At 33.7% G+C, this 9,523-nt stretch overlaps 1 long non-coding RNA gene and 1 pseudogene across 1 annotated transcript; both read left to right on the forward strand.

Annotated features, from left to right (window-relative positions):
• Positions 1 to 1,553, forward strand: LOC143596548 (protein STRICTOSIDINE SYNTHASE-LIKE 12 pseudogene; annotated as a pseudogene).
• A 3,739-nt stretch (positions 1,554 to 5,292) lies between these two features.
• LOC143596551 (uncharacterized) lies at positions 5,293 to 6,547 on the forward strand. The gene is made up of 3 exons (XR_013146730.1): positions 5,293 to 5,466; positions 5,956 to 6,280; positions 6,469 to 6,547. It is a non-coding gene; the product is annotated as an uncharacterized LOC143596551 (long non-coding RNA).
• Positions 6,548 to 9,523: the final 2,976 nt, after the last annotated feature.

Consider the following 9,523-nt stretch of genomic DNA (forward strand, 5'->3'; position numbering starts at 1 on the left):
ATGAAATGGATGTATGCAGCTTCAAGACAACGTATAACATGCGCCGTGTAACATTGACTTTCAACACTTACACGGAGAATCAATTTAGCAACCACTTATACGTAGCTTTCAAACTTATACGGCCAAAATGAACTCTTATACACTGAACTTTCCGACGGAAACATTAAGATTTTTAACTTGATAAAATTGATTGAATTACCAAAACCCACTCTTGCAGAAATGATTATGTATCCACGAATCAAATAATCGTAAACAAACATAAACAAACATAAACGTAAACAAACATACATCTACCCCCACTTTTGCATATACTACCCCCACAAGGTCATGTTATATGTATACTCATTCTTGTACGCATAAACAAACATGTCTAATATATTCATCTACCTGACAAGCCTTCAAGCTAAGGGATTCCAACCTTTCATTAAATTATTTAAAGCAAATATACATATAAAATGCCAAAGATATATATATTCTTGTTTGATTTATAGGATACACATGCATGCAATCTTATTAAGTATTTGTTTGTTCTTTTATAATATTGTTTTTCAGGAACAAGCAACTTTGTGACGGCACAACTAATCCGGATAATTGGCCAATATGTGGAAGGCCGATGGCTCTTAGCTTTAATCCCATAACCAACCTTCTTTACATAGCTGATGCGTATTTTGGGCTTCTAGTTGTTGGACCGAACGGTGGCCTTGCAACTCAGCTTGCTGGTGGTTTCAAGTTTGCTACCGGTGTTGACGTTGACTTGATAACAGGCGATGTTTATTTCACTGATGCTAGTTTGACTTATGATATCAGGTACACCCATATTAACTTAAAAGCAATTAAGGATCATGTTTTCTACTAATCTTGTCTTAGCTGCACTGCACATGTCCAAACAAAAAAATCGGTATTTGAGTAGTATCTATTTTGATGCAGAGATACCACCCAACCCGGATTCGTTGCCGATTCAACCGGTAGATTATTGCGGTACAACCCGTTCACTAAAGAACTATCTGTTGTGCTCAGTGGTCTCTCAGGCGGGGGTGGTCCCGCAGTCAGTGCTGATGGTACATTTGTTCTGGTACCTGAGCTTATTGGTGACCGAATTTCAAAATACTGGCTAGCCGGACCCAAAGCAAATCAAGTGGAAGTTTTGATTAATAATGTTGGGAACCCGAATAAGATAAAGCGAGCAGATATAGTTGGAGAGTTTTGGGTGGCACTTTCAGTTGGATTGTATCCACCAACGCCACTCATCACACCTCAAGGAATGAGATTTAATTCGAATGGAGATGTGTTGCAAATAGTGCCATTTGATAATGAATTCTCCAATACACCAATCAGTTTGGTTCAGGAGCATAATGGAAGGCTTTATGTGGGTTCTCGTTTCACCAACTTCATTGGGGTGTACTCTAATAATTAGATAACCATGGAGGTATATGATGTACAGCGCCACCACTACTAAATAAGGTTGATCGAATAAACCATCATAATAAAACTTTGCTTTGTGTCATTTTGTAAGATAAATATTTGGTTTGAATTTCTTAAATATTCACTTATACAATGCTCTACATAATTATCCTTTCTATAAAAAATATTGTTTTGTGCTTCCCATGATGAACAATAGATAACAAAATACAAATATACATCAATCCATATTTCCTATATTTGTTGGTATATATTTTGCTCATCCAGAAAGTTGCTTATTAAGCAAAGAACACCCTATCTTTTTCTCCTACGGTAAAATTGAACTACCACCGTAACATATTATTTTGAGGAACTTTGTTGGAAGTATATATATAATATACGCAGTCTCAAGATTTAGATCGACGTTGTACCACAGAAAGACTCAAAATGATTAGACACACTACGTAACTCAAAATAATGGTGAAGAACATCTTCCATGATTCAATTCTACTCTATAATGTTTATGTTTGTTGTTACACCAACTATTTAGCTAACTTAACTCATGAATTAAATCACTAGTACAAATATGACCTTCTGCAGCGGGTATTTAATTAAATAAAGCAGTTAATAAGCCGTTGTAATGTATGCCTTGTAAAAGATACACGACCCGTTGTAAAAAGATTAAAAGATCGTAAATGGTACCCAATAACAACGATTATTTGTAACTCAAAAAAAATTATACTCTGTAATCAATCGCTATAAAATGGTGTACCCATTTTATTCTCAAAAAGTCTAAAAGGTTGTAAATGGTGTACCCATTTTATTCTCAAAAAGTCTATAAAATGGTGTACCCATTTTATTCTCAAAGAAATGCCACAAAAGAACCCTGTTAGAATGAGCGGCATACACAAAAGTGTCACTGAAAGAGCTACCACAAAATCCTTTTAAGTGTTTGTTTGTACTACAATCTTTTAGGCTTTTAGTGACACTTTTATCATCTACCATTAAAAATTTTAGACTTTTAGTTGCAAGTTATTCATCTGCCACTTAAAAGTTTTGACAGTGACACTTTCTTTGTGCTGTCACTACAGCTTTAGAACTTTTAGTGACACTTTTTTATCTACGTTGCAAATTTTAGACTTTTACTACTATGAAAACTAGGCATTTGCGACCTTATATTGGTTCACAAAGCAGCCACAAATTTTCTGTTGCGACCGTTTTGCAACTAAAAACGCAATTGGAAAAACACATGTTACAATTGATCTATTGCGACAGTTTCTGACTGTAGTTACATTTGCGACCGAAGTTTTCGACAACTGCTACTACCGTCACAAATCTTGCAACCGCTGCCGCAGCGCAAATCTTGAGAACGTTGCTGCTGTCGCAAATCCTGCTGCTATTTATTCCTTTTTGTAGCAAAGCAGTCGCAAATTTCTAACGTTGTTTTCTTTTTTGAATGCTCAGTTAAAAAAAACTAGAAATTTATTTATATATACAAATATAAAACAAAATATATCAATATAAAATTCTAGCAGAATCTACAAGATTACAAATTATTAAAAATAAAATAAATTTGATACAAGATACTGTTCTTGAGTCCCTCTGCTTCAAGAACAGAGATATAGCTGACATTTACAACAAAAAAGCTACAACATCAACTCTTCAACATAAAATTGAAAGTAAAACTTCTCCATCTACCCCAATCAACCAGTGGCATCTTCGACCACGTCTGAATCCATAAATACATCTCCTCTCTCTCTCTCTCTCTCTCTCTCTCTAGTCCTCTCTCTCTCTCTCTCTCTCTCTAGTAGCTGGTTACTAGGCTAGTTCGAGGTAAGGTTTATAAGCTTATGAGTTATGTGCTTACTTATGTGCCACGGTGAAGTTTATGACCCGTATTCAAATAGTCAGTAAATGAACACGAAACTAAACTGTAGTAGCATTGAATTTCCTGAACCAACTTTGTCATATCTTTTGTTGTGGCTCGTACATGTATTAAAATACCCAAAATTAAAATATCCCTTTAAAAATCAACTGATATATATGCAGCCTCTTATATTACCAGCAACCTGAACCTGTTTGATATTCTGCTCATGACTGATAACATCTGATTCAATTTGATACCCAATCCTCGTTCGACACTTTACGCATGTGGATGTTTTCACTAAATATCAGGACATGTCTATAGTTTTCGCTACTGAAGCTAGTACTTGCTAAACTGAATCACTAATAGTTTACCCTCTATGAATATTTCGCAAATCTAAGGAGTTTACCTCAATTCTGTTACAAAAAGCAAAAACCACAAACCTGTTCTTGAAGGTTGATAATGTATGATATGTTAAAAGTACAAAAATATTATGACCTTTAATTATTAATACACATAATTACAAGTTTTATTGCATTTCTGTACAGTTTTGTCGTTGTTTCCGGTCAATTTACCATTTTTAGTAAGATCGTGATAATGTATGATATGTTAAAAGTACAAAAATATTATGACCTTTAATTATTAATACACATAATTACAAGTTTTATTGCATTTCTGTACAGTTTTGTCGTTGTTTCCGGTCAATTTACCATTTTTAGTAAGATCGAATTGTCTGCACAGCCTACACAATATATATTTACATCCTACACAACATATTTATATATTTACACAACATTCAACCTTACACAACCTACACAACATATTTACATCATGCACAACATATTTACATACTATATTCACACAACATTCATCCTTACAAAGTGCGATTTTAAAGGTCCACAAATTCCGTCGGACGGTGTTAAAATTCTGTCGGATCCAACGGAATTGTTAGGCCATCTTGAGGATTTTTTTTAAAAACCTATGCTATTTTTTGGAAATTGTTGGCCAAACTAGACTATTTTGAGAATTTTCCTTTAAATTATTTAAATTGCAGTATGCATTCTTATTGAATAAAATATCAAAAAACAAGATTCACGATCTCTTTCTTTTCTTCTGTTGTTTTTTTTGCTTTTTCTCAAAAAATTAGATATCTGATATCTTGAACACAAAATATCATTTACTTTCCTACATCTTTTTCTTCTGAAAATTCCAAACCGTTTTCAGCCCAAACCATCGTTCATTTACTTGTGATCTTCTTAATTGAAGGGTTATATACATCTTCACATAGTCTTTCCATACCCTATAAAACACTTTTAAATATTAAGCCAATGCCGGTCACGTACCCTATTGAGCAAATATTTTTAGTTTTGGGTTTAGCGGTCTCGTTTTGAGTTTTGAGTCCATTTGACATCTACTCTTGAGTAAACAAATAATGCAAAGGTGAGACATAATGGACCCTTGCGAACTAGTTTTGAGTTGAGCTTGTAGAGCCTTTCACAGTTTCTGTAGATTGGGCCGGCTCGTTCAGTTTCATATAGCCCATGAGCTCGTTAAAGTGATCTCATGATCTCATCTCATGCATGCATGCATTAATTATATATATATTAAAAACAAAAGTTTGTTCTCTCAGTATTTTCACTATTTATGAAACTTTGATTTATAGCCACATGTTATTCATCAAACGTTCATTGTGGACCACACACCTATTATTCCACTGTTTGCTTTACATTTTCAATTTGAGAAACCTCAAACGTTATTCACAAATCTTCTAAACCTTCTCATCTCTCTCATTTGTGGTTGTCATCATCAAATCAGGTACCTATTTTTTTTGGCTTATAATAATCAAATTTATTTTACTTTCAGTTATTGATACTTAATTTTAGTTGACCTATTTTTGTTATCTTTAGTTCTGATTGGGGTTTGTATCCATTTTGAAGAGTATGTTTAATTGTTGTAATATTAGGGTTCTAATTTCTGGACTTTATTTTGTTCCTGACTAGATTGTGTGTTGGCATATTTTAACCAATTACGGTGAGTTATGACCAGAAGAAGGAAAACCCTAGGATCTACAATGGCAAAGAAGGCTACATCGAGACGCAGTGGATCGTATCGCCAGTTTTCCTAAAGCCGACATAAACGCCGAGTGTATTAGTGTCGGGCCTCCGGTCTATCTCAATGCCGTTCTCGAATACCTCGTGGCTAAGGTAGTGTTTAATTTTAGGATTATTTACCTTCTTATTTTTTTTTAATAAACTTTTTATATGATTATCTGTTAAAATCATTTTTTTCAAAGTTAGTATGGAAGTGACATCATGAACAATTGGTTGTAGTGAACAAACTTGAATGATGATGATCTTGGTAATGTATGGAGGTAATTTAGATCTTTTTAATATGTTATATGGAGGCTTTTCTATATAAATGGCATTGCTTATTCTTTACTCAAGTTGTGACACCATCTATGTGTATTCAGTTTATAGTCATCATATACACTGCTTTTATTTCAGTGTTAGTTTGATCAAAGATATGTTTTGATAGTTAGTTAGTCTCAGTTTAGTAATATCAGTTTTCTTGACTTTAGAGAGCATATAATATCAGTTGGTACATATGAATGTGTGGTTTAATATATAGTGTGTCAATGTCACATATAATATACCTATTTGAAACATTTTGTATGATGCAAGAGGGTCTTGCAGTTTGGAATATAACAACTAATTATGCTACACTTCGAACTATGTTTAAACGTGCATTTTTTCACTGCCGGTTACATATCTATATCTGTCGAGGATTGCAGTAAGACATCAATGTGAGTTTATGATTACAAAATAACACATTTTTACCCTAAATAAAAATGATATGCACTTGCACATACTAACGGGTCGGGGATTGACTTTACAGCTTCTTCTGCCTAAAAGACGGATTTGCCCTTCAACAAAAAGTCAAGTGTAATCCTCATCAAACCGGTTCTCTAATATCATGTTCTGCATCATCTCATAAGAACATTCATGTTTATCACATGAGGTACTAAATTATTCATAATTTGCAGTTTCTTTATAACAAATATTACCATGAAAGGCAGCGGGTTGTTCGTTGTCCACTGGAGGTTATTAATAACAAAGGCATAGCTCAATTTGGTTTGGGTTATTAGTTTTCTTTGCATTAGGTTAGTATATTTCATTAAAATGCAAGGGTATATACTATTTAAACAGATTAATCAAGCACGAAGTCAAAAACCGCTCATTTCCAGGGCAGTGCACACATCAACATGGCTGATATTGGTCGATTTTTAAAGGAATTGCGGAAGATGGGTGGGATTCAGAATCTCCGGCGGCAGAGTTAGCTGGAAACTTTTGAGTAGGGTAACAAGATCCAAACTATAGCATCTACATATAGATGAAATATTTTGTAGCCGGACTTTTCTTTTTTAGGTAGAATGCCAACTTACAGTTGTAAGCAAATCCAACAATAATGAAATCTGTATTACAACATTTATACCAAGTTAAAATCCATTTTTATGTTATTGATAAAGAATTTTATTTTAGCAAACCTTTTATTAAACTTCTATTATGTGTTCGAACTAAATAAATAGAATTTAATTCCTAAGATGGAGTGTGAACCGTGAAATATTTGATTTTTTTTGTTTGCATAAATATCTATAACACCACTCTCACCTTACTCTTTAGTTTTTTTTAAACAATAAAACTAAACATACATGTGTTTTGTGCAACTAGGCAGCACATTTTTGGTTTATGACTGATCAAACATGTACCACTAAAGGTAGCTGCATTTCGTATATCAACTGACTGTAAACACAAAAACACGCCTGCGCGCCGCAACACGCGGGTACAAAACCTTGTTAGGATTAAGAAGAATAATAAGTCAACGTTTTCTAGCTATTCCCATAATGTGGATTCACTTTTTTTTTAAATGAACAACAAAAACATTATTAAATTAAAAGAACAAGTACAAAAAGAGGCACATTGGTAATGAGCTAGCCCACACTCCAAAATTGTCCCACACCACCATAACAACGCATCTAGTCACACTTTAAATCTACGCCTATCCTTCCATGACTAAAGCTCCCCCCCCTGTGATCTATTTTTAAGCCAAAGGTAACTAAGACTTTTAATATTGCTCACAACACTTCCACTGTCACCGCCGAACCATTAAACACCATATCGTTGTGTGCCCTCCAAAGACTCCACAACGAGACAAGACAAACCGCATAAAAATACTTCACCTTTCTCCTAGCGAATTTTGAAAACTTATGTAGCTCAAGGTATCCCGAATGCTAACCGTAAAGATATGAGGGGATTTGCACCAAAGAGAAATTACTTGCTAAACCGCTTGAGCCAACCCACAAGAAACAAAGATATCCTCGGCCGTCACCTCCATCTCGCCACATGTCGGGCAATCCGTAGAGTCTACAATAACATTTCTTTTGGCCAACAAGAGACTATTACCCTATCCAACTCCCCCCTCCATGCTAAAATACCCACTTTTCAAGGAACCCAATTATTTCACTCAAGCTTATAACCCGGATCAGTAGAACACAACTCAATTATTTTTGCTTTAGACGAGGAAAAACCTCCTAAAGCCTCAAGCTCCCACCCAATTTGGCCATTACCCTCTTCCAAACTAGCATCACGACACAGTAGCAAAAGTTGTCTGGGGCTGTTTGTTTCCATCTGAATAGTTAAAATTGTGTCTGAATCATTCAGACCCATGTTGTTGCTATGTTGTTACCGAATGGGAAAGAGGTTTATTCAGATTGAATGAACCAAACATCCCCTAAGTTCTTTCATCTCTACTGCTTAGCCCGGGCCCTCCACCAATTCCAAGTGCTGCAAATAACCCCGTCCACCATAGCTAGTCAATTAGCCACCATACACCCTTTCTCGCTTTCAAGATCATACAATAGTGGAAATTTCGCGCAATCACTCGTTGCCACGCGACCCAATTAACCTTAGGCTTTTCCTCTTAGAATCTTCATTTGAATTATTTAAATTGTAATTTACATTCTTATTGAATTAAAATATCTGAAAACGTGCTCCACGAGCTTTCTTTTCTTGAGATATCTGAATTTTTTATTATTTTAACTAACTGTTTTTGCTTGGGATTACCAAGTCTTATGGATGCACTTGTTAAAAAAAAGGAAGAATAATAAGTCGATGTTCCTTGTTGCAATCAGTTTTAGTTACGCAGATATAGATCCTATATAGTAATCTTCATTTAAATTATTTAAGGGGTCGAGGTATTCTACAAAATGAAACAAGGATGATAATAATTTGTAGCCATACAAAAAAATTTTTAAAAAAAATTTAAAAATATAAATAAATAAATCATAACTCAAAATTTAATAAAAAAACGAACAAAGTAAAAACACAAAAATGTTCTAACCGTCTTTCTCGTTTAAAAAAAACACAATGGTTAATGAAAAAGTCGTTGTGTCTTTTTGTTTATCATTGTGTTTTATGTTCATTTTCGTCATTGATTGTGTCTTTTTTATTGACATTGTGTCTTTTTTCTTTATATTGTGTTATATTACTTAACATTGTGCTATATTTTGTTCTTCATTGTGTTATATTTTCCGATCGATTGTGTCTTTTTTAGTTATAATTGTTTCTTTTGTTCATTTTCGTCATTGTGTTTTTTATCTCGGCATTGTGTCTTTTCGTCAATTTTTTTTTATTTTTTTGTAATGTTTTTTTTTAGTTTTATTGAACATGAATGATAGCGGAAAATTTTTTATTTTTTAAGTTTTTCCGTTTTCTATTTATATTTTGAGTTATGATTTTTTATTATTATTTTTGAATTTATTTTTAAGGGGTTTTTTTGTGGTCACAAATCCTTCTCACACTTCTCATTTTTTGTCTCTCTTTGTATTTAAACTTTACCCTTATTTAAATTACAATTTGCATTTCTATTGAAGAAATATCAGAAAACGTGTTCCAGAAGCTCTTTCTTTTCTTAGACCATCACCGATAAGGAATCTAAAAACACTCAAAAACATATCTTGTTAGCTGTCATAAATTGTTTTTTTATGACTCATGAATAAGATATATTCAATAGTGGAAAAACTGTTCAAGGAAAAAGCAATCCCCTTGCGCGTTACCGCTTGATCCTCATACTTGCCCCCATCTTATTTAAATGGATTCTTAGACCTTAATCATGAGATTAAAAAAAACTCTCCTTCTATTCTAACAACAGAAAAACATTCATTCTTCAAAATTTTTAAAAACCTTCACGATAAGGAAACCCAAA

The sequence above is a fragment of the Bidens hawaiensis genome, unplaced genomic scaffold, assembly GCF_021521415.1.
Source record: "Bidens hawaiensis isolate Kalapana, Puna unplaced genomic scaffold, B.hawaiensis_p1.1 tig00046690_1, whole genome shotgun sequence".
Classification (NCBI taxonomy): Eukaryota; Viridiplantae; Streptophyta; class Magnoliopsida; order Asterales; family Asteraceae; genus Bidens; species Bidens hawaiensis.